The sequence below is a fragment of the Medicago sativa genome, chromosome 3, assembly GCF_051527215.1.
Source record: "Medicago sativa cultivar Bolivia chromosome 3, Bolivia_mono, whole genome shotgun sequence".
Taxonomy (NCBI): Eukaryota; Viridiplantae; Streptophyta; class Magnoliopsida; order Fabales; family Fabaceae; genus Medicago; species Medicago sativa.
In genome coordinates, this window is record NC_140751.1 from 22,586,827 (window position 1) to 22,611,542 (window position 24,716).

General features: G+C 34.0%; 1 long non-coding RNA gene and 1 other non-coding gene across 3 annotated transcripts; one reads left to right on the forward strand and one right to left on the reverse strand.

Annotated features, from left to right (window-relative positions):
* The first annotated feature begins 313 nt into the window (after positions 1 to 313).
* Positions 314 to 4,513, forward strand: LOC146936422 (uncharacterized). 2 transcript variants are annotated; one of them, XR_015030594.1, is made up of 8 exons: positions 338 to 869; positions 1,055 to 1,119; positions 1,279 to 1,341; positions 1,913 to 1,986; positions 2,703 to 2,771; positions 2,933 to 3,864; positions 3,943 to 4,015; positions 4,236 to 4,513. It is a non-coding gene; the product is annotated as an uncharacterized LOC146936422 (long non-coding RNA). The 2 variants fall into 2 exon arrangements; XR_015030593.1 differs by lacking the exon at positions 1,913 to 1,986 and having other exon boundaries at positions 314 to 869; positions 1,028 to 1,119; positions 3,130 to 3,864.
* Positions 4,514 to 21,698: 17,185 nt separating this feature from the next.
* On the reverse strand, positions 21,699 to 21,806 carry LOC146936423 (small nucleolar RNA R71). Its single transcript, XR_015033696.1, has one exon. It is a non-coding gene; the product is annotated as a small nucleolar RNA R71 (small nucleolar RNA).
* Positions 21,807 to 24,716: the final 2,910 nt, after the last annotated feature.

The following is a 24,716-nucleotide window of genomic DNA, read 5'->3' on the forward strand; positions in this document are numbered from 1 at the left end:
TACTCTCTGATACAAATCGCAAAACTCAATTTACCTCTGAAAAAATTTAAGCAATTTATAGGTTTAGAGAAAAATCAATTGTATTTTGTCAAAAAAAAAAAAATCAATTGTATCAAATTGGTCCCCATTTTCTTTACACGTTGGTTGATGAAGAAAAGATAAAAGAAACACTACAAGAAATTTAGCATTTTGCGACACTTACTCTGCGACCTTTGGTTCAAAAATGTCGCAAAGTGCATTTTTGCGACAGTTGCTGCGACCTTTGTGGTCAACAGCCGCATATTTTAAGCTAAAAAGTTACTAGGCTTTATCTGTTTCCCAAAAGAAATTATGGCTCCTCCTCAAAAACAAAAAAATTCATTTTTCCTCAAATATTTTTATCACTACCGCTTTCCCCGTTCCCACAACTCAATCTCTCCCTCATTCTCACTTCTCCCGATCTGAACCCCCAAATCTCCATCTCACTCTCAAATTTGACAAACTTCACTCCAGTTCCTCGTTCACCAACTCACTCCTCTTCCTCGTTTACCTTCCTCACTCGTTCACCAACTCACTCCATTCCTCTTTCACCGGTTCGAATTTCGAAATCGAAATCGTACCCAAATCGCAAAGATTTGTATCAGTGCTGCTTCCTCTCAATCGTTATGCCTTCTCACACTCGCACACTCGTTCTCACACTCCCAACCTATCTCACACTCTCGATTCATATCCAAAACCTAACCTAACTCTGAATCGGTCCAATCGGTGCTACAATCGGTCCAATCGGAACTCAACTCACTCAAAAGGAACTAAACTCACTCAATCGGAGCTCAATCTCAGAATCTTCTCACTCAATCGGAAAAGGAGTGTTCATGATGCTCTTAATCTAAGTAAGATCGATTTTGTTCTTAACCGTGATGATTTTTTTTCTCTGTTTTTGATTTTGTTTAAATTTGTGAATTTTGATTAGAATTTATTTTGGAGAGATATTAGTGTTTTCGTTGCACTGGGTTTCATGTATTTTACTGTTGATATATTGTTCTGCTAGGTTCACTTTCAATTCTATTACGTGCAGCAGATTCTTATGGAGATTGAGAGCGGAGAGTTAAAATTATAGTCAAGATAATTAAACACCATGAGGTAATTTTATCTTCTGTTTTTTAGATATGTTTTTGATCTATGATAATAGGCAATGATAATTAAGTGCTTATAGAATATGTGCTTATCATATAAATGCTTATGTATTGGCGTCTACATAGTCTGAAATTCAACTAATGAGCTAATTTATTCATTTCTCAGTTTAGTGAAGAGGCTCGCTCTCCATTTGTGAAAAAGTACAAAACCATCATACCTTCGAGTGAGGTATAAATTTCACATTGACATTTTGAAAATTAGACGCATTTGATGTTTATTTATTGATGAATGAAAATTAACTTTGTTACTTAATCTTCCCTGAATTTGTTTTGGATATTTTTAGAGACATTTTTGTTCATCTGTCGTTCTGTTTGCCGTGTCGATCTTTATGTATTGAGATATAGGTGAACAAAATTAGAGAATTGCCACAAGATTGGAATAGCAGCTACTCACACAAACAACCCTGATATAAAAACTTTACAGTTTTCCTTGATGTAGTTTTTATTCTTTAGAGTTGGTTTTAGTTGCTTGTTATTGTGTTCTTTAAAAGAGAATGTATGAAAGGATTTGTGACAGTGGTTTAAAATTTGTGATTCGAGGTTGAATGGTTATATGGCTGATTCACACACTCATCTTTTGTACTTATTCAGATTCTTTTTTATTGGATCCACATATTTTCAATGAGTAGTAATGTTATCCACATATTTTCAATGAGTAGTAATGTCAAAGTCAAGATAGGTTAGGAATTTATTTAATCTAACATAGATGCCTAATAACATGGGATTTATATGTTATTTAGGAGATGCTAGCTTTTGAATCAAAAGTGGAAAAGTATTTTGAGGGGTCTCATGGTGTGCATAATAAATCGTTCAGGTTTTCCTTTTTTTTCTTTGTTTTTCTTATATTTCTTCCATTCCGTGCTAAAGATGTGTGATTGATAACATAGAAAATTTAGAACAATTTTGAGATATACATGAACAATTTCTTTTATTGGATGTGTGATTCGTTTTGCATATTGTCTTAGGTTGTTTCATGTTTGCACAAAATGTGTTTGTTAGAAAACCTCAATGGTGTTGGACATTTTCGAAATAGTGTTATGTGTGCAGGATTTTTCCCGTCTAATACAATTGTGGTTGAATAATGCTCATTGAGGTGTAACATTAGAAAGAAGCTAATTTGTTTCTTGAATCCATATCCTACTTTCTTCACATTTTGGTTAACTCTAATATTATTGTGGTCAAGAACAAATTTATGTTTCGATGTTATTTTCACATTTTGGTGAATTACCGTTATTATTGTGGTCTTGAACAAACTTACCGTTATTATTTATCCCCACAAGTTAATGTTTCTTGGATGGCTACATTTGTTTAGTGTGGCATATAAGAAATTTATTTATCCTGCTGTCCCTTTGTAGTTCCTAAGGTAGTGAGAATATGTTTACTTGCCTGCTACTTACAGAACCTAACTGTCTATTTTTCTAGTTCAGGCCACAAACAACCTACGAATATGTTTAGTGGTTAATATGATAACATTTTAGTGGTTTGGTGTTGAGGTATAGAAAGTTATTCATTGTGGCTAATTTGTTACAGGGAGATATTTGATTCCATGTAGCTTGGAGTAATAATACAATTGAGAAGATCAAGTATATGACTGACGAGGTAAGCAAGTTAAAACTGTTTTGTTTTAGGTCAACTTTAACCTTAGCTGCTCATTAATTTGATCAATTGTTATGGTGTGACTTAATGGTTCAGAAGAAACCTTGTTTCAATAAATTAGAAGAAGAAACATTGTTGATGCATTTCACACTGTTCTGTTTCAGCCGTAGGTCTCTTTGAGTTTTTTGGATGTTCGTTCCCTTTCATGTTGTTTATGATGTAGGTGCTGTTTGGTCCTTCTAGGTGTTGTTTGGTACTTCACTAACTAAAATATCATCAAAATCTTATGTTAAATGAGTGCTTAGTTCTCTTTTCTGTTGGCATATATAGAGTTTTGATTCATATTGGCACATGTCAACAGGATAATCATAACAATATACCTATGATATTCATGTACAGTCTCTCAGGTGTTGGAACAACTCAGTGGCCAATCCCCACTGTTTTCCAAAGGTTTATTTTTAATTGTGGTTGCTTGACTTGTTTTTGATTTTTGTGTGTGTGTGTGTTGCGTTAATGATTTTCATTACATTGTTTGATGTTGCCGCGTGCAAAGAATAAGAGATTTTATGGACTATTCTTTTTAGTAATGTTTGCAATTTCAATTTGTTTATTGACAGAGTGCAGAGGTCTCATTTTATGATCTCACAGAACTTATACAAAATATAATTGATTTTTACATGAAAGTATGATCTTATTGAATTTTGATGTTGTTAGCTTTGGGCCCTGTTTGACTAAGCAAGTGTTTATAACATAAATGCTCATTATATGCTTATGTATAAATGTGCATTATATGCATAAATGTGTCAGATGCCAACTCTGCACTTGCACAATTCATCCTTGATTTGGCCTGATCATAATGAACTTTTTGTGGCTACTTTATCTGATATAGGTGTTGTTTGGTACTTCACTTCTAGTTTACATTCTAATTTGGTTCCATATTTTGGTCACACAACAATACATGCTGAGGTACCCGAGAGTGGTGAACATGAATTATGAATCACTTTGTGGAGCTTTCTTGGACTGAGATATTTTGCAAATAGATCTTGTGGAGCTTTCTTGTTCAAAAACTAGACCTTGTAGTCACCCTCTTTTAAATGTAAGTGCAATATTTCTTTCCTTCACTTCACTAATTTTTTTAATTATTGAGTTCCTTCACTAAATTTGGAGGGTTCAGATGCTGGTCTAGCATCCATACTGGAGTACCTGGAGTTTTGCTTGAACTCAAGACTGGTGTTTTGAATGAAAGGGTAATGATTTATTTGTTTCACATTGAATGCAATTAATTGGTCTTGTAAGCTTCTCTGTGATAAATAGCTAATGGTTATTCCATAGTGGTTATTTTTGACAAATATATCAGAAAGTAATTATAAGTTTAATTGCGCGATAAGTTAGAATCATGACTTGCGTGACATTATTGCTTATTTTTGTTAATTGATGTGTCTTATATAATCTTTGACTTATTTTTAGGCGGAAGACTTAGAATCACCAAACAGAGCATAGCATTCTTTGGAGTCTATTCATCTCTAGTTGATCAAAACAACTTCCTCGCCAAATATCATCTACAAAATTGATTAAATTTTCATGTTAGGAACTCAAGAAACCTTATTGTATCACTTGTTTGTATTTTATATGAATGTAAAATTAATATTTTAGTTTATGAATTTGTTCATATTTTTTATTATGAATTATTTTAGTTTTATATATTTTTTATTAGTAAATAGTTCTATTAAAAATTCAGGAAAAAACTGATTTTTTTTTTAAATTAACTCAACATCTGCGACCCTTGCAAACTGTCGCAATGTTTTTTTTATAAATAAATTTTATGCATCTGCGACCCTTCCCCAATTGTCGCAAGTCCCTTGAAATCCATTTGAATCTCCTCATTTGCGACCCTTAGCAACTGTCGCAGTGCCTTTTGCGGCAGTTGGTGCGGCTGTTCTATGAAGGGTCGCAAAAGACACTTGCGACCCCAACATCCGTGACTGTTGGGGAAGGGTCGCAATTGTACATCTGCGACCCTTCTAACAGTCGCAATCTGCCATTTTAAAGGTCGCAAAATGCAGTTTTTCTTGTAGTGAAATAAAATAAAAATCAGAGAAAATAAATAGAAAATACGATGATTATTTTTTGTTTGTTAATTATCAACATGTTTGATGTTGTCAATTTATGCAGTGTGCGGATTCATAGATGCATTGTAATTTCCTATGCATCTTCATCTCCTACCCCCATTTCTGGACCAAAAGCAAAATATTTAGAACTTACAAGGTTTGTATTGCAACAAAAGAAGATACAGAGACGAAAACCAAAAACACGTGAACTTACATGGACGATTTATGTAACGCCCTCCTTTTTATTTAATTATTTTAATTAGTTTTAGAATATATTTATATATTTATATGTATATGAGGGATATATGATTTGTTGAGATTAGATGTCTTTTTATAATTTAGTTAATATATTTTCTTGAGTGATATTTTGTTATGTTATATGTTGGTATTTACTAGCATAATATATTTGTTAATTGTTATAGATATATATTTGTTATTTGGTGTATTATTATATATTTAGTAGAGAAATATTATTTATTAGAATATGAGGATTATTACTGTGAGTGAATTTGGGGGTTAAAATAGAAAGTAGAATAAGTTGTTGGGCCTAAATAGATTTGGGAAGAATATTTTAGTATTATAAATAGAGAAGCTTAGGTTGGAAAGAGTTTACCCTAAACCGCTTTTTGGAAAAGAGGAGAACAAGAAAGAAGAGAAGAGGAGAAAAGTCAAGAGAAGAGGAGAATACCTTAGGAAAGAAGAACGCTGCTGCTGATTCAGGAATTAATCTAAGGTGAAGGTGAGACTATCTTGCATTAATATTAAGTTGTTAAATCATTAGATTACATCAAACAAGTTGGGGAGAGTTTGTGAGAATTTGAGAATTAGGGTTTTGAGAGATATTTGATGATTAGATGATGAAAACTTGTTGAATTGATGTAGAAATTGTGTACAGACCTTAGATAATCCATAGGATGATTATTGGAAGTAGTTTTGAGGTTAGCTCCATGAGATTAGGTGAAACTTGAAGAAAATCTGCATTCTGTCCGAATTTTGATATTAAAACTGGTATTGATCGGTGCGGAATTGGTCTTAGATGTAAACACAAAAGTTGTGGTATGGATGTTAGATTTCTAATGTCGTTGGTCTCAAGTCAAAACGATTTATAGAACTTGAGTTTTGGTCAAATTACTGCACGTAGGTCACAGTGAATTTTTACGGACTTTCAGCACAACTTTTCCGAATTTAAAATGAAAACTGGTATTGATCGGTACAGAATTGGTCTTAGGCGTAAACATGAAAGTTTTAGATAATTTTGTTAGCTTTCTAGTGGCTTTGGTTTGACGTGAAAATGATGTTTGGTCTTTGAGTTATGATGAAAATACTACAGGGAGGTCTTTGCGAAATTGCACGGTGACAGTATTCTCTGTTTCATGTTTTTGCGTTTTATTCATATGTTTCTGTTTTGAATTGATCTTTGTTGTAAACATGAAAGTTGTTGATATTTGTGATATCCTTCTAGTAGCTTTGGTTTGACATGAAAATATGTTGTGAATAATTTATTATGTTTTTACAAAGATACATAGTGAATTATTGTTGATGTTTAAATACGATGTTATATGACGTTGTTTATGATTGATGAATATGATGTTTTAAGATGTTGTTTATTATCATTTGATATTGTTATATTATGATATGACATGAATTATTTATGTGATCCATATGTTGTCAAGATGCCAAGATGTTAAGACGTTAAGATGATAGGAGTTGTTAAGTCGTCGAGTCGTTATGAAGTCATCAAGTTGTTAAGATGTTATGTTGTCAAGATGTCAATATGTTAGGATGTCATAGATGTTCATGAAGTTGTCTAAGTTGTACGAAAGTTATGTCGTTGCATTAGAGTTGTGTCGTTGCATAGTCAGAGATGGGGGCTTAATGCCCAACAGGTCCTTTATGACCTTAGAGATGGGGGCTCAATGCCCGACAGGTCCTTTATGACCTTAGAGATGGGGGATGTAACACTCATACTAGACGTATCTAGAAAGTCTAGCATGTGTATTAGTTTAGTACTGGATACATTAAAAATTTACAACAATACAACTACGAATGAATATATATACAACCAAATGCGTTCGTACATAATAATACAACTCAACTTTCTAAAGTATAATAGATGCATCCTTGAATATCCACATCGTCCTGCAGTGGTATGAACGAACACTTGTCACATCATCCATTCGGCTGCTAGCTTGCTAATCCAACCTGTTTATCTGAAACAAATAAGGATTGGGATGAGACATAATGTCTCAGTGAGTTCCCCTAAATCCTAGGCTATAGGCAACCTCAGGGGAAACCTACGGTCACCACGTGTCTAAAATACAACCTGATGGTTGATTATACGTGTGTGGGGACTTGTATACTTAGACGGTCGTGCATACTAGGGCCGTCATAGTCTTATCTCACTTGTTATAGGCTTCACTTCCTATACGTGTCATGGAGGTCAAGAGGAATCTAAAACCGCAATGCCAAGAATACGTTCTACGTATCGAGGCCTAATTCTAACATAATCATGACACAGTTCTAAACCGGACGATTAGGGGAAACCTAAGATCGTCATCGGCATATCTTTCTCTATTTGCTCAATGCAAAATACGATGTTTCTAACAACGTATCTTATCTTGCTATCATACTAGTTTTGACGATCTACGTCTATGTTCTACTATTCTTGACGATCTACGTCAAGGCTCTACTAATTCTTGACGATCTACGTCAAGGCTCTATGACATAAAATAAATATGTCTAATAAATATGCACAGTCAGATTCATTCATAAGTTAGTGTTTAACAAACAAGCATTATTTGAGTTCATTTTATGGAAAGCCCCGAGTGGAGTAACCCCAAGCGCAATCCCTATCTATCCGATGGAAACCTATCTAAGGTATAACCAACGGCACTCCTGCAGTGACGTGCGGGATCCTTACGGCTAACCCCGTTTCTCCTAATGGAAACCCCTTGAACCAACCTAGTTGGACACAAGAGACACGACCACTACATCTTGCTTACTAAGTGACATGCGGGTTCCTTACGGCTAACCCCGTTTCACCTAATGGAAACCCCTTGAGCCAACCTAGTGTGGACACAAGAGACATGGCACCTTTAACTTAAAAGTCTTGGACTATATATATATGCATGAGTATTAAATCTATAAATGCTATCTCTTTTACCTCAGACGCCTATACGATCCGACTAGAGGTAAACTATATGCTTGCTTAACTTGCTATGTGAAGAGATGTCTAATCAATTCACGTCTGGCCACACTCCTATGGCACTCTAGTTTCTATACGAAGAGAATACTCTATATCACTTCGCATCTAATCAAGCATACTACTCATGCCTAGCATTCTATTCTTTTCTAACTATTCTAGTTCTTGACAAGCTATGTCAAGGCTCTACTTTCATCCCATGCCTAGTTCTTTGCTACCCGAGTAATTCGGCTAAAACTCTCTATGCTAACCTTGCCATACATGTTAAGATTACCAAGATTTTCATTTCAAGAATCATTTGATGTTATGTGCATTGCTTAGATGTTGTTTTGGGGTTAACTAGTTGTAAAACATCGAAAGAAAAGCTTCGGAATGCACCACAGACCCTGAACTTGGCCAACAGGCCAAAGTTTGTTGGCCAAGTCCAGAGAGCTGCGCTAATAGCTCAGATGGGGCGTGGCTCATCCTGAGAATTTCGCTATTAGCGTAGGTTTCGCTAATAGCGTAGCTCTTCGGGTCTGTGGTACCAAATTTCCAATTTTTGACCCAAAACTCATTCTAATGGTTCCTGCAATGCACCAAAACATCCAGCAACATATATATACCTTATAAAACATCTTTCATGGCAATATTAACATGTACAAGACTAGATCAAAGCTAGGGTGCTAAAAATCATTTTTTCTCTAAACTTAACTAAAATCATGATTTGCTTGCAATTAAACACATAATCCCAATGGTGGGTTCTATCTAAGAACTCACCTAATGATTTGCACTTGATCTTCAAACTTCAAGCATCAAACCCTAGCTTCCACTTCATCCTTGATTCCTAAACTTTCCACCAAACCATGCTTAAATCCATGCTTCCACTGGTTTCTTACTTGTTAAGCCATCTATTGCATGAATTTGGAAGGCTTTGATGACTTCTTTGAGGGAGGATGGGGCGGCCTAGAGAGAGAGAGGGAAAGAAAACTCTTTACCTAAAACATAGAGAGAGAAGGAGAATGGGAAATGAGATATTTTTGGTGTCAAAACCATATAATTATCTCTTTCGCGCATTTACCATTAAGCCCTAGCTTCAAACGTGTTTAACACGACTCTGATACTTTTCCCCGTAAAAAGCTGACATGCCACAAAATATTTTCCATTAACTTGCTTTTCCATGAACAACGGTCCTCTGATACACTTAACAGGTAAAATTTCGATTAGCTGACGAGCGGGCTTAATGCCCTGGTGGTACCACATGCATAATGAAGATGTCTAAGATGATTTAAGATGATTTGAGAAGTAGAAGTTGCATAGTCGAGTCGAAGTTGTTAAGATGTTGAGATGTCAAGTTGTCAAGTTGTTAAGATGTCAAGTTGATAAGTTATTAATGAAGTGTTATGATGAATGAAGACGAATGATTTATGATAAGATGTTACGTGAGTTATAATTATGTTGATATATGAAGTTGATTACGAATTTGATTATGAAGTTGTTTTCGGTAATGCCGTGTTTTGATAATAATACTTATGTGAAATTACATGATGATGTTTATGATTATATTTGATATTAGGTGTTGATGCTTATAAATAATGTTCGATGAAATGTAGTGACGTTTGTGATTAATATTGATGCTATGTGATGATTGTTGGAGACTATTATTTGATGTTATATGATGATGTTAAGATTAGTAATTGATAATATATGAAGATGTTTATGATTAGTATTAAGATAGTTTTACGACCAATATAAGAAGATTAATGACACTAGTTAAGGAAGTTTAAGTTGTTAGATATGAGTAATGAATTATAAGATGTTTAAGTTGTTGAATGTACTTTATATGATTTATATGCTTAATATTATTGTTTGAGAAATCTCACCCCTCTGCTTGGAAATGTTGCTCTTCGTATGGGTAACTTGCAGGTAATCAAGATTAGAGGCGTCGTGAGTGGACTCCTCACATGTGTGTCTAGGTGCTCCGATACGTAACGGGATGGGGATTGTTTGATGCATTGTTTCCTTGTTACGTATTTCTTTTATTATTGTTGGACTAATTTCATGAAGATTATTTTAAGATGTTAAGTTGTGGCCTTTAGTGCCAAGGATTTTATAAGATGATGTAAAACTTTTCCGCCGCATATGATTATTGGATTTTTATAAAGGTTGGTTATTTTAATAAATAGTACTTTCTATTATTATAATTGTGGATAATGTTGTAAGATGAATGTGATGCTCCGTTTCTGATGAAAAACTCTGATATTCTTTATATTTATTTATATTGGGAAAACAGGGTGTTACAATTGGTATCAGAGCAGGTCGGTCCGTCCGGCCAAGTAGATGAGTCGTTGTGTCGTGTCGTCATGTTTTCTAGTTAGTAGTTATGTTTTTTATGTGATCATGTTTAACTGACTAACTTGATGTGTTTTTTGTGTTTTGTTTGAAGAAGTAATGACTAAATTTATTTTCTATTGTGCTTGAATTTCGAGGACGAAATTCTTTTAAGTTGGGGAGAGTTGTAACGCCCTCCTTTTTATTTAATTATTTTAATTAGTTTTAGAATATATTTATATATTTATATGTATATGAGGGATATATGATTTGTTGAGATTAGATGTCTTTTTAGAATTTAGTTAATATATTTTCTTGAGTGATATTTTGTTATGTTATATGTTGGTATTTACTAGCATAATATATTTGTTAATTGTTATAGATATATATTTGTTATTTGGTGTATTATTATATATTTAGTAGAGAAATATTATTTATGAGAATATGAGGATTATTAGTGTGAGTGGATTTGGGGGTTAGAATAGAAAGAAGAATAAGTTGTTGGGCCTAAATAGATTTGGGAAGAATATTTTAGTATTATAAATAGAGAAGCTTAGGTTGGAAAGAGTTTACCCTAAACCGCTTTTTGGAAAAGAGGAGAACAAGAAAGAAGAGAAGAGAAGAGAAAAGTCAAGAGAAGAGGAGAATACCTTAGGAAAGAAGAACGCTGCTGCTGATTCAGGAATTAATCTAACGTGAGGGTGAGACTATCTTGCATTAATATTAACTTAGTTAAATCATTATATTACATCTAACAAGTTGGGGAGTGTTTGTGAGAATTTGAGAATTAGGATTTTGAGAGAGATTTGATAATTAGATGATGAAAACTTGTTGAATTGATGTAGAAATTGTGTACAGACCTTGGATAACCATAGGATGATTATTGGAAGTAGTTTTGAGGTTAGCTCCATGAGATTAAGTGAAACTTGAAGAAAATCTGCATTCTGTCCGAATTTTGATATTAAAACTGGTATTGATCGGTGCGGAATTGGTCTTAGGTGTAAACACGAAAGTTGTAGGTATGGATGTTAGCTTTCTAATGCCGTTGGTCTCACGTCAAAACGATTTATAGAACTTGAGTTATGGTCAAATTACTGCACGTAGGTCACAGTGAATTTTTATGGACTGTCAGCACAACTTTTCCGAATTTAAAATGAAAACTGGTATTGATCGATACAGAAATGGTCTTAGGCGTAAACATGAAACTTTTAGATAATTTTGTTAGCTTTCTAGTGGCTTTGGTTTGACGTGAAAATGATGTTTGGTCTTTGAGTTATGATGAAAATACTACAGGGAGGTCTTTGTGAAATTGTACGGTGACAGTATTCTCTGTTTCATGTTTTTGCGTTTTGTTCATATGTTTCTGTTTTGAATTGATCTTTGTTCTAAACATGAAAGTTGTTGATATTTGTGATATCTTTCCTGTAACTTTGGTTTGACATGAAAATATATTGTGAATAATTTATTATGTTTTTACAAAGATACATAGTGAATTATTGTTGATGTTTAAATACGATGTTATATGACGTTGTTTATGATTGATGAATATGATGTTTTATGATGTTGTTTATTATCATTTGATATTGTTATATTATGATATGACATGAATTATTTATGTGATCCATATGTTGTCAAGATGCTAAGATGTTAAGACGTTAAGATGATAAGAGTTGTTAAGTCACCGAGTCGTTATGAAGTCATCAAGTTGTTAAGATGTTATGTTGTCAAGATGTCAAGATGTTAGGATGTCATAGATGTTCATGAAGTTGTCTAAGTTGTACGAAAGTTATGTCGTTGCATTAGAGTTGTGTCGTTGCATAGTCAGAGATGGGGGCTTAATGCCCGACAGGTCCTTTATGACCTTAAAGAGGGGGGCTCAATGCCCGACAGGTCCTTTATGACCTTAGAGACGGGGGCTCAATGCCCGACAGGTCCTTTATGACCTTAGAGAAGAGGGCTTAATGCCCTGATGGTACCACATTCATAATGAAGATGTCTAAGATGATTTAAGATGATTTGAGAAGTAGAAGTTGCATAGTCGAGTCGAAGTTGTTAAGATGTTGAGATGTCAAGTTGTCAAGTTGTTAAGATGTCAAGTTGATAAGTTATTAATGAAGTGCTATGATGAATGAAGACGAATGATTTATGATAAGATGTTACGTGAGTTATAATTATGTTGATATATGAAGTTGATTACGAATTTGATTATGAAGTTGTTTTCGGTAATGCTATGTTTTGATAATAATACTTATGTGAAATTACATGATGATGCTTATGATTATATTTGATATTAGGTGTTGATGCTTATAAATAATGTTCGATGAAATGTAGTGACGTTTGTGATTAATATTGATGCTATGTGATGATTGTTGGAGACTATTATTTGATGTTATATGATGATGTTAAGATTAGTAATTGATAATATATGAAGATGTTTATGATTAGTATTAAGATAGTTTTACGACCAATATAAGAAGATTAATGACACTAGTTAAGGAAGTTTAAGTTGTTAGATATGATTAATGAATTATAAGATGTTTAAGTTGTTGAATGTACTTTATATGATTTATATGCTTAATATTATTGTTTGAGAAATCTCACCCCTCTGCTTGGAAATGTTGCTCTTCGTATGGGTAACTTGCAGGTAATCAAGATTAGAGGCGTCGTGAGTGGATTCCTCACATGTGTGTCTAGGTGCTCTGATACGTAACGGGATGGGGATTGTTTGATGCATTGTTTCCTTGTTACGTATTTCTTTTATTATTGTTGGACTAATTTCATGAAGACTATTTTAAGATGTTAAGTTGTGGCCTTTAGTGCCAAGGATTTTATAAGATGATGTAAAACTTTTCCGCCGCATATGATTATTGGATTTTTATAAAGGTTGGTTATTTTAATAAATAGTACTTTCTATTATTATAATTGTGGATAATGTTGTAAGATGAATGTGATGCTTCGTTTCTGATGAAAAACTCTGATATTCTTTATATTTATTTATATTGGGAAAACAGGGTGTTACAATTGGTATCAGAGCAGGTCGGTCCGTCCGGCCAAGTAGATGAGTCGTTGTGTCGTGTCGTCATGTTTTCTAGTTAGTAGTTATGTTTTTTATGTGATCATGTTTAACTGACTAACTTGATGTGGTTTTTGTGTTTTGTTTGAAGAAGTAATGACTAAATTTATTTTCTATTGTGCTTGAATTTCGAGGACGAAATTCTTTTAAGTTGGGGAGATTTGTAACGCCCTCCTTTTTATTTAATTATTTTAATTAGTTTTAGAATATATTTATATATTTATATGTATATGAGGGATATATGATTTGTCGAGATTAGATGTCTTTTTAGAATTTAGTTAATATATTTTCTTGAGTGATATTTTGTTATGTTATATGTTGGTATTTACTAGCATAAAATATTTGTTAATTGTTATAGATATATATTTGTTATTTGGTGTATTATTATATATTTAGTAGAGAAATATTATTTATTAGAATTTGAGGATTATTAGTGTGAGTGGATTTGGGGGTTATAATAGAAAGAAGAATAAGTTGTTGGGCATAAATAGATTTAGGAAGAATATTTTAGTATTATAAATAGAGAAGCTTAGGTTGGAAAGAGTTTACCCTAAACCGCTTTTTGGAAAAGAGGAGAACAAGAAAGAAGAGAAGAGAAGAGAAAAGTCAAGAGAAGAGGAGAATACCTTAGGAAAGAAGAACGCTGCTGCTGATTCAGGAATTAATCTAAGGTGAGGGTGAGACTATCTTGCATTAATATTAACTGGTTAAATCATTAGATTACATCTAACAAGTTGGGGAGAGTTTGTGAGAATTTGAGAATTAGGATTTTGAGAGAGATTTGATGATTAGATGATGAAAACTTGTTGAATTGATGTAGAAATTGTGTACAGACCTTAGATAATCCATAGGATGATTATTGGAAGTAGTTTTGAGGTTAGCTCCATGAGATTAGGTGAAACATGAAGAAAATCTGCATTCTGTTCGAATTTTGATATTAAAACAGGTATTGATCGTTGCGGAATTGGTCTTGGGTGTAAACACGAAAGTTGTAGGTATGGATGTTAGCTTTCTAATGTCGTTGGTCTCACGTCAAAACGATTTGTAGAACTTGAGTTATGGTCAAATTACAGCACGTAGGTCACAGTCAATTTTTATGGACTTTCAGCACAACTTTTCCGAATTTAAAATGAAAACTGGTATTGATCGGTACAGAATTGGTCTTAGGCGTAAACATTAAACTTTTAGACAATTTTGTTAGCTTTCTAGTGGCTTTTGTTTGACGTGAAAATGATGTTTGGTCTTTGAGTTATGATGAAAATACTACAGGGAGGTCTTTGCGAAATTGTACGGTGACAGTATTCTCTGTTTCATGTTTTTGCGTTTTGTTCATATGTTTCTGTTTTGAATTGATCTTTGTTGTAAACATGAAAGTTGTTGATATTTGTGATATCTTTCCAGTAGCTTTGGTCTGACATGAAAATATGTTGTGAATAATTTATTATGTTTTTACAAAGATACATAGTGAATTATTGTTGATGTTTAAATACGATGTTATATGACGTTGTTTATGATTGATGAATATGATGTTTTAAGATGTTGTTAATTATCATTTGATATTGTTATATTATGATATGACATGAATTATTTATGTGATCCATATGTTGTCAAGATGTTAAGACGTTAAGATGATAAGAGTTGTTAAGTCGTCGAGTCGTTATGAAGTCATCAAGTTGTTAAGATGTTATGTTGTCAAGATGTCAAGATGTTAGGATGTCATAGATGTTCATGAAGTTGTCTAAGTTGTACGAAAGTTATGTCGTTGCATTAGAGTTGTGTCGTTGCATAGTCAGAGATGGGGGCTTAATGCCCGACAGGTCCTTTATGACCTTAGAGATAGGGGCTCAATTCCCGACAGGTCCTTTATGACCTTAGAGATGGGGGCTCAATGCCCGACAGGTCCTTGATGACCTTAGAGAAGAGGGCTTAATGCCCTGATGGTACCACATGCATAATGAAGATGTCTAAGATGATTTAACATGATTTGAGAAGTAGAAGTTGCATAGTCGAGTCGAAGTTGTTAAGATGTTGAGATGTCAAGTTGTCAAGTTGTTAAGATGTCAAGTTGATAAGTTATTAATGAAGTGCTATGATGAATGAAGACGAATGATTTATGATAAGATGTTACGTGAGTTATAATTATGTTGATATATGAAGTTGATTACGAATTTGATTATGAAGTTGTTTTCGGTAATGCTATGTTTTGATAATAATACTTATGTGAAATTACATGATGATGCTTATGATTATATTTGATATTAGGTGTTGATGCTTATAAATAATGTTCGATGAAATGTAGTGACGTTTGTGATTAATATTGATGCTATGTGATGATTGTTGGAGACTATTATTTGATGTTATATGATGATGTTAAGATTAGTAATTGATAAAATATGAAGATGTTTATGATTAGTATTAAGATAGTTTTACGACCAATATAAGAAGATTAATGACACTAGTTAAGGAAGTTTAAGTTGTTAGATATGATTAATGAATTATAAGATGTTTAAGTTGTTGAATGTACTTTATATGATTTATATGCTTAATATTATTGTTTGAGAAATCTCACCCCTCTGCTTGGAAATGTTGCTCTTCGTATGGGTAACTTGCAGATAATCAAGATTAGAGGCGTCGTGAGTGGACTCCTCACATGTGTGTCTAGGTGCTCTGATACGTAACGGGATGGTGATTGTTTGATGCATTGTTTCCTTGTTACGTATTTCTTTTATTATTGTTGGACTAATTTCATGAAGACTATTTTAAGATGTTAAGTTGTGGCCTTTAGTGCCAAGGATTTTATAAGATGATGTAAAACTTTTCCGACGCATATGATTATTGGATTTTTATAAAGGCTGGTTATTTTAATAAATAGTACTTTCTATTATTATAATTGTGGATAATGTTGTAAGATGAATGTGATGCTCCGTTTCTGATGAAAAACTCTGATATTCTTTATATTTATTTATATTGAGAAAACGAGGTGTTACAATTGGTATCAGTGCAGGTCGGTCCGTCCGGCCAAGTAGATGAGTCGTTGTGTCGTGTCGTCATGTTTTCTAGTTAGTAGTTATGTTTTTTATGTCATCATGTTTAACTGACTAACTTGATGTGGTTTTTGTTGTCATCATGTTTAACTGACTAAATTTATTTTCTATTGTGCTTGAATTTCGAGGACGAATTTCTTTTAAGTTGGGGAGAGTTGTAACGCCCTCCTTTTTATTTAATTATTTTAATTAGTTTTAGAATATATTTATATATTTATATGTATATGAGGGATATATGATTTGTTGAGATTAGATGTCTTTTTAGAATTTAGTTAATATATTTTCTTGAGTGATATTTTGTTATGTTATATGTTGGTATTTACTAGCATAATATATTTGTTAATTGTTATAGATATATATTTGTTATTTGGTGTATTATTAAAGAGTCAGGATCCGTTGACACCAGGTGTCAACGAATTCGTTAACACCAAATCACATCCGTTGATTTAATTTAATCCAATGGCTCTTGTTAATTCAATTAACAATGCATGTGAACCATCACCTACATGATCTTTTATTCCATAGTTTTCCCTCTCCTTCCCTGCCTGCCCCCTTTTTTTCCATCTTTTACACAGCAATTTACGATCTCAGGATAAAAAAATCAGGGGATAATTCTTGATTTTTTTTTTCTTTCTATTTCTCCATTACCCATTTTGATAATGCTTTCTAACATGGATATTTTTCAATTACTGCAAGATGGAAAGAAAATAGTTGCCGCATATTGAATGTTAAATTGAATATTCACACATCTTCAATAATAATTTTATAAGCAGAAGTCATGCAGTGCCCTGATTTTGAATGATGATCATCGTCATCATAATTAATTACAAAAAATGCAAACCCTTTTTATGGTTATAGATTAAAGCTGCATCAAGAGTGCCGAAACCGTACAGAAGAGAGCGAGAACCATAGATTGGGGAAAATGCAGTGATGGTGTGATCAAACTCATGTGGTGTATTTAGTAAATTAATTTGGACCATTAGATTAAAGGAAATAAATGGCTAGGATTTGGTGTCAACGAATTCGTTGACACCTGGTGTCAACGGATCCTGACTAAATATTTAGTAGAGAAATATTATTTATTAGAATATGAGGATTATTAGTGTGAGTGGATTTGGGGGTTAGAATAGAAAGAAGAATAAGTTGTTGAGCCTAAATAGATTTGGGAAGAATATTTTAGTATTATAAATAGAGAAGCTTAGGTTGGAAAGAGTTTACCCTAAACCGCTTTTTGGAAAAGAGGAGAACAAGAAAGAAGAGAAGAGAAGAGAAAAGTCAAGAGAAGAGGAGAATACCTTAGGAAAGAAGAACGCTGCTGCTGATTCAGGAATTAATCTAAGGTGAGGGTGAGACTATCTTGCATTAATATTAACTGGTTAAATCATTAGATTACATCTAACAAGTTGGGGAGAGTTTGTGAGAATTTGAGAATTAGGATTTTGAGAGAGATTTGATGATTAGATGATGAAAACTTGTTGAATTGATGTAGAAATTGTGTACAGACCTTAGATAATCCATAGGATGATTATTGGAAGTAGTTTTGAGGTTAGCTCCATGAGATTAGGTGAAACTTGAAGAAAATCTGCATTCTGTCCGAATTTTGATATTAAAACTGGTATTGATCTGTGCGGAATTGGTCTTAGGTGTAAACACTAAAGTTGTAGGTATGGATGTTAACTTTCTAATGCCGTTGGTCTCACGTCAAAACGATTTATAGAACTTGAGTTATGGTCAAATTACTGCACGTAGGTCACAGTGAATTTTTATGGACTTTCAGCACAACTTTTCCGAATTTAAAATGAAAACTGGTATTGATCGGTACAGAATTGGTCTTAGGCGTAAACATGAAAGTTTTAGATAATTTTGTTAGCTTTCTAGTGGATTTGGTTTGACATGAAAATGATGTTTGGTCTTTGAGTTATGATGAAAATACTACAGGGAGGTCTTTCCGAAATTGTACGGTGACAGTATTCTCTGTTTCATGTTTTTGCGTTTTGTTCATATGTTTCTGTTTTGAATTGATCTTTGTTGTAAACATGAAAGTTGTTGATATTTGTGATATCTTTCCAGTAGCTTTGGTTTGACATGAAAATATGTTGTGAATAATTTATTATGTTTTTACAAAGATACATAGTGAATTATTGTTGATGTTTAAATACGATGTTATATGACGTTGTTTATGATTGATGAATATGATGTTTTAAGATGTTGTTTATTATCATTTGATATTGTTATATTATGATATGACATGAATTATTTTTGTGATCCATATGTTGTCAAGATGCTAAGATGTTAAGACGTTAAGATGATAAGAGTTGTTAAGTCGTCGAGTCGTTATGAAGTCATCAAGTTGTTAAGATGTTATGTTGTCAAGATGTCAAGATGTTAGGATGTCATTGATGTTCATGAAGTTGTCTAAGTTGTACGAAAGTTATGTCGTTGCATTAGAGTTGTGTCGTTGCATAGTCAGAGATGGGGGCTTAATGCCCGACAGGTCCTTTATGACCTTAGAGATGGGGGCTCAATGTCCGACAGGTCCTTTATGACCTTAGAGATGGGGGCTTAATGCCCGACAGGTCCTTTATGACCTTAGAGAAAAGGGCTTAATGCCCTGGTGGTACCACATGCATAATGAAGATATCTAAGATGATTTAAGATGATTTGAGAAGTAGAAGTTGCATAGTCGAGTCAAAGTTGTTAAGATGTTGAGATGTCAAGTTGTCAAGTTGTTAAGATGTCAAGTTGATAAGTTATTAATGAAGTGCTATGATGAATGAAGACAAATGATTTATGATAAGATGTTACGTGAGTTATAATTATGTTGATATATGAAGTTGATTACAAATTTGATTATGAAGTTGTTTTCGGTAATGCTATGTTTTGATAATAATACTTATGTGAAATTACATGATGATGCTTATGATTATATTTGATATTAGGTATTGATGCTTATAAATAATGTTCGATGAAATGTAGTGACGTTTGTGATTAATATTGATGCTATGTGATGATTGTTGGAGACTATCATTTGATTTTATATGATGATGTTAAGATTAGTAATTGATAATATATGAAGATGTTTATGATTAGTATTAAGATAGTTTTACGACCAATATAAGAAGATTAATGACACTAGTTAAGGAAGTTTAAGTTGTTAGATATGAGTAATGAATTATAAGATGTTTAAGTTGTTGAATGTACTTTATATGATTTATATGCTTAATATTATTGTTTGAGAAATTTCACCCCTCTGCTTGGAAATGTTGCTCTTCGTATGGGTAACTTGCAGATAATCAAGATTAGAGGCGTCGTGAGTGGACTCCTCACATGTGTGTCTAGGTGCTCTGATACTGATGAGTCATAGATAGTCTATTTTATTGCTTTATTTAGTTTAGTTTTATTTAAGATTTGATTTGATTTTATTGCATTTTATTTCCTTTTAGAATATTTTACTTTAAATTGTCTTTTATTATATTTTAGGAACGAATATATGGTGGAAGGTGTCTTGGAGCAAAAGAAAGAGGACTGGAGCAAATACAGTACAAGAATACGAAGATACGAGACAAAAATATGTCTCTACCAAGTCAGAAGCTTGGCACGGCCCGTGCCAACATGTGGCACGGCCGTGCCACCCTCCAGGACCACTTTTGTTGCTTTTCTTCAAGCCCAAGTTACTCCGTTGCAGCTTTACTGTTTTGCCCTTATAGTAGCTTAGTTTGTAAGTCAATTGTAAAGCTATAAATAGAGTAGCACTCCATCATAAACATTCATCTTTTGTTCTTGGAATAAAAGTTCACTTTTATATTATTGTTGTTTTACTTTATTGTTTTCTCTCTTCTTCCCCCATGTCTACAATGAACGTTAGTGAGTAGACACTTCTTTGTCTTGGGATTGTTGGTAAGTCTAATGACATAATCCTAAACAAACCAAGCTTAAACCCTAATTTCTATGTAACCCTAATTTCTAATCTAGATTCACCGTCTTAACGTGGATTAACAATTATCAAACTGTGGAAGCGAAAGCGGAGGGTTTGATAATCGTTAATCCATCATCCCAAACATCAATTCATAAAGCGAGAGCGGAGCTTTGATGTTGGAACAAGTGAATCTAGACAATAATTGCAAAACAGTGAAATAGTCTTTGCAATTATTGAGACAAAGAGTAGTTTCAATCCTCTATGCATCTTCTAGTAATCAAGTCAGCGAAATAGGCTTGGTTACTAGAAGTAAACTCTCACCGGACTTTCATCGGAAAAGTGAGGGGCTAAGGGAAACCGGTCTTTAGAAATTAAGGTGTAAACCATGAAATTAGATGTTTGAGTCTTGTCTAGTGAAGGGTTTGTTATTATGATAAACCAATAATCCCAAGGCTCTTTTATTATTATTGTTATTTATCTTCAGCAATTAACCCCCTATTTCATAATCTTTCTTCTCTTCTAATCATTCTCTAAAAGCTAATTGAATTCACAACTCCCTAGCGGAACGATACTCTACTTACTACTATTACTTCGATAGGCCGTGCGCTTGCGGTTTGGTCCTATCAAGTTTTTGGCGCCGTTGCCGGGGAGTTGTTGAAATTTGATTAACTTTTTAATAGTGATTAGACTAAAAAAAAAAAAAAAAAAATCTTTTTTGTTGTTTTATTTTACTTTATTGTTTCTTTCAAAAAAAAAAAATCTTTATTTGATTCTATTTTATTTTATTTACTTCAAAAAAAAAAAAATAATCTTTCTCTTTATCTTATTTTATTTTATATATAAAAAAAAAAAGAAAAGAAAAATCTTTTTCTATTTCTTCTTTTGCCTTTAACTTCTTGGGAAGATGATAACGATATGGCTAAGGAATGCACTCTCATAGAGTATGCAATCCCATCTTCAAATGAGTCATGCGATGCTATTGTGTACCCAACGGTTGATGACAATTTTGAAATAGAACCTGCACTTATTGAGTTAGTGCAGGAAAATCAATTTTTCGGATCACCCACTGAGGATCCGAATCTTCATATTTCAATTTTTTTAAGACTCAGTGGAACTGTGAATGCAAACCAAGAGGTCGTAAGGCTGCACTACTTTCCTTTTTCCTTAGGGGGAAAAGCTAGTGCTTGGTTTAATTCATTGAAACTTGGTTCTATCACTTCATGACATCAAATGAAGCAAGACTTTCTTGCCCAATTCTTTCCTCATTCTAAAATTGCTCACTTAAGAAAACAAATCATACAATTCACTCAAAAAGATGGAGAATCTCTTTACGATGCGTGGGAGCGTTTCAAAGAAATGCTTAGACTTTGTCCCCATCATGGTTTAGAGAATTGGCTTATTATTCACACTTTTTATAATGGCCTTTTGTATCCCACAAAAATGTATGTTGATGCAGCTGCAGGTGGAGCTCTGATGAACAAAACATACACAGAAGCATATGCTTTGATCGAGGACATGGCACAAAACCACTATCAGTGGACCTACGGAAGGGACACCACTAATGTTGCTCCTTCACCCTCTCAGAAAGAGGTAGGTATGTATGAAAATTCTTCCCTTGATCATCTAGCTGCTAAAGTTGACGCACTCACACAAAAATTTGATAAAATAAATACTAGTGCTGTCACACCTCCCCCTGTATCACCTCTTTGTGAAGTTTGTGGTGTATTTGGTCATATTGGCATTGATTGCCAACTAGGTAGTGTTGTTAGAAGTCCTGAGCAAGTAAACTATGCTCAATATAATCAAGGGTTTAAAAACAATCAAAATTTTTTTCAAACCCCTCAAAATCTTTTTGGACAACAAACAACACCACCCGGTTATGCAAACAACCAAGGAGTTCCTCAAAAATCCAGCTTGGAAATTTTACTAGAAAAATGTGTTATTGATCAATCCAAGCAGCTCCAAGAGCTTAAAAATCAAACTGAATTTTTGAAGGACTCTCTTGCCAAACATACATCGAACATAGACTCCATAGTTACTCACAGTAAGATGATAGAGACTCAGACTTCTCAAGTACCCCAACAGGTGGCTAATCCCTCTCAAACCTCCGAAGTCCTTCTAGGCCAAATTGAAACCAACCCCAAAGACCATATAAGTGCTATTATTAGGGATGGTAACCAATTAGAGGACCCCGTTGGTAAAATTCATAGCAATGAAGAAGAGATAGGAAGTGATGAGCCTCAAAGTGAGAAAGCTATAGGAGAGAATGACAAGCCATTTGTTTCACCATCTCATGAGCCTAAAATTCATTTAACACAAGAGTTTGCTAAATCGAAGTTAGATGAGCAGTTTAGAAATTTTATTGAAATACTTCAAAACAAATTGCCACCTAAACTTAAGGATCCAGAGAGATTTTCCATACCTTGTGTCATAGGATATAAAACATTTGAGAAAGCCATGTGTGATTTGGGAGAGAATGTTAGTTTGTTGCCATTATCCCTTAGTGAGAGATTGGGTATAGGATAGTTAAAACCACCTTCCAACCGTCAAGCTAGTGACTCTAAACAAGCGCTTCGTGGGAGGCAACCCACGCATTTAATTGTTTTTGTTTTGTTTGTTTTTCCTTGTTTTAAGTTGTTTTGTAGGTAATTGTCCGAGTATGATTCAAGAAAAACTGAAAAATTTTGAAGCCCTGTGACCAGAAGGTTGGCACGGCCCGTGCTAAGGTTGGCACGGCCGTGCCAGATGATTACAACACAAAAAGTGGCCAAAGTCCAGAAAGTTGGCACGGCCCGTGCCAAGGATGGCACGGCCGTGCCCGACCTCTAGTGTAGTATAACCCCAATTTTCCTCTTCTAATCCATTCATTCTCAAACACAAACCTTTTTCATCTTTCAAACTTCTCTCTAAACCTCCATAACCACCCAACTTCAAACCTTCATATCTCCCTCAAAACTTCACCAATCCACTTAATTATTTCACCAATCAATCACAAACTTCATCTTAAACACAAACCACCAATCAAAAACAACTTTCATCCACCCAAACCCATAATTCACCAAAACCCTATTCCTATAAAACCTAACCCAAAAACCACAAATTCATAACCAGTCTCCACACCTAAACCTTAACCCCAAACCTAAACCAACCTTTACCACCAAAAATCTTCCCAAACCCTAACCTTCACCAAAACCACACAAAGACAAACCAAGGTCAAGGTCGTGGCTCCAAAAAGAAGTGGTAAAGAAGTAGCAAGCTCTTCTGGAGAAAAGAAGAAAGCACCGGCAGAGAACCATGGAATCCAATTCAAAGACAACACACAAAGGGATAGGTATAAATTCTAACTTCTCAACCTTTACATTCTTGTCGATATCCTGATTCTCATAGGTTGAATATGCTAGGCATTAGAGATAATGTGTATAAGTTGCTAGGAAACTTAGGATGGATTGAGATATTGAAACCTATGAGAGGGTGTGAGAATTTCACCTATGATTTTCTAAGTTCATTTGTTTTTTTCAAAAGATAGGTTGAATTTTGATAATCCTAACCATAGAGTTTGTTTCCACTTAGGCTCTGAACACTTGTTTCTACTTGCTTGATTATCCTGCCGATGTAGGTAATAGACCTGCCGAAAAGGGGGAGATAGTAGTGGGTGGCATCATCACATACATAACTAGGCAATTTTGAGTGGGTGAAAATGAGGGGGTAAATCCAATTGAGGGAAACAATAGGCTAAACATAGAAACCCTCATTGCAATGAACTTCATAAAACATCATCCGCCCATGCAATATTCACTCAAGCTTAATGTGTCTATTTTGTTACTACTTCCTAACCCATCTTGGACTAGCATCAAGGTGGAAGCAAATTTGTTGTATGTTGATGATAATCAGGTACATGAAGAGAACAATCTTGATGAAGGAGACAATGCTAACTAGAACCAAGAGGAGGAGCACCATGGCCATAACACCGATAATCTAAATGAAGATCAAAGACGGACATGGATCCATAATGAGATTGAGAGGATGAGCACCGAGCAACAAAGGCAAGGTGTTGAGATCTTCGGGCTTCGAAATGATGTTCAAAGGGGCAACCGCTTAACACAAGAAAATAATGAAATGCTCCGCCGGATGATGCAACACCTTCATCTCCAAGGTCCTCCCTATGGACCTCAATGAACAATTGTGAGCTTTCCTCTTCCTCTCTTCCCTTATCTCTTCTTCTTCATCTGCTTCTCCTATTCTTCTTCTTCTACTTCTACTTCTACTCCTTCTTCTTCTTCTTCTTCTTCTTCTTC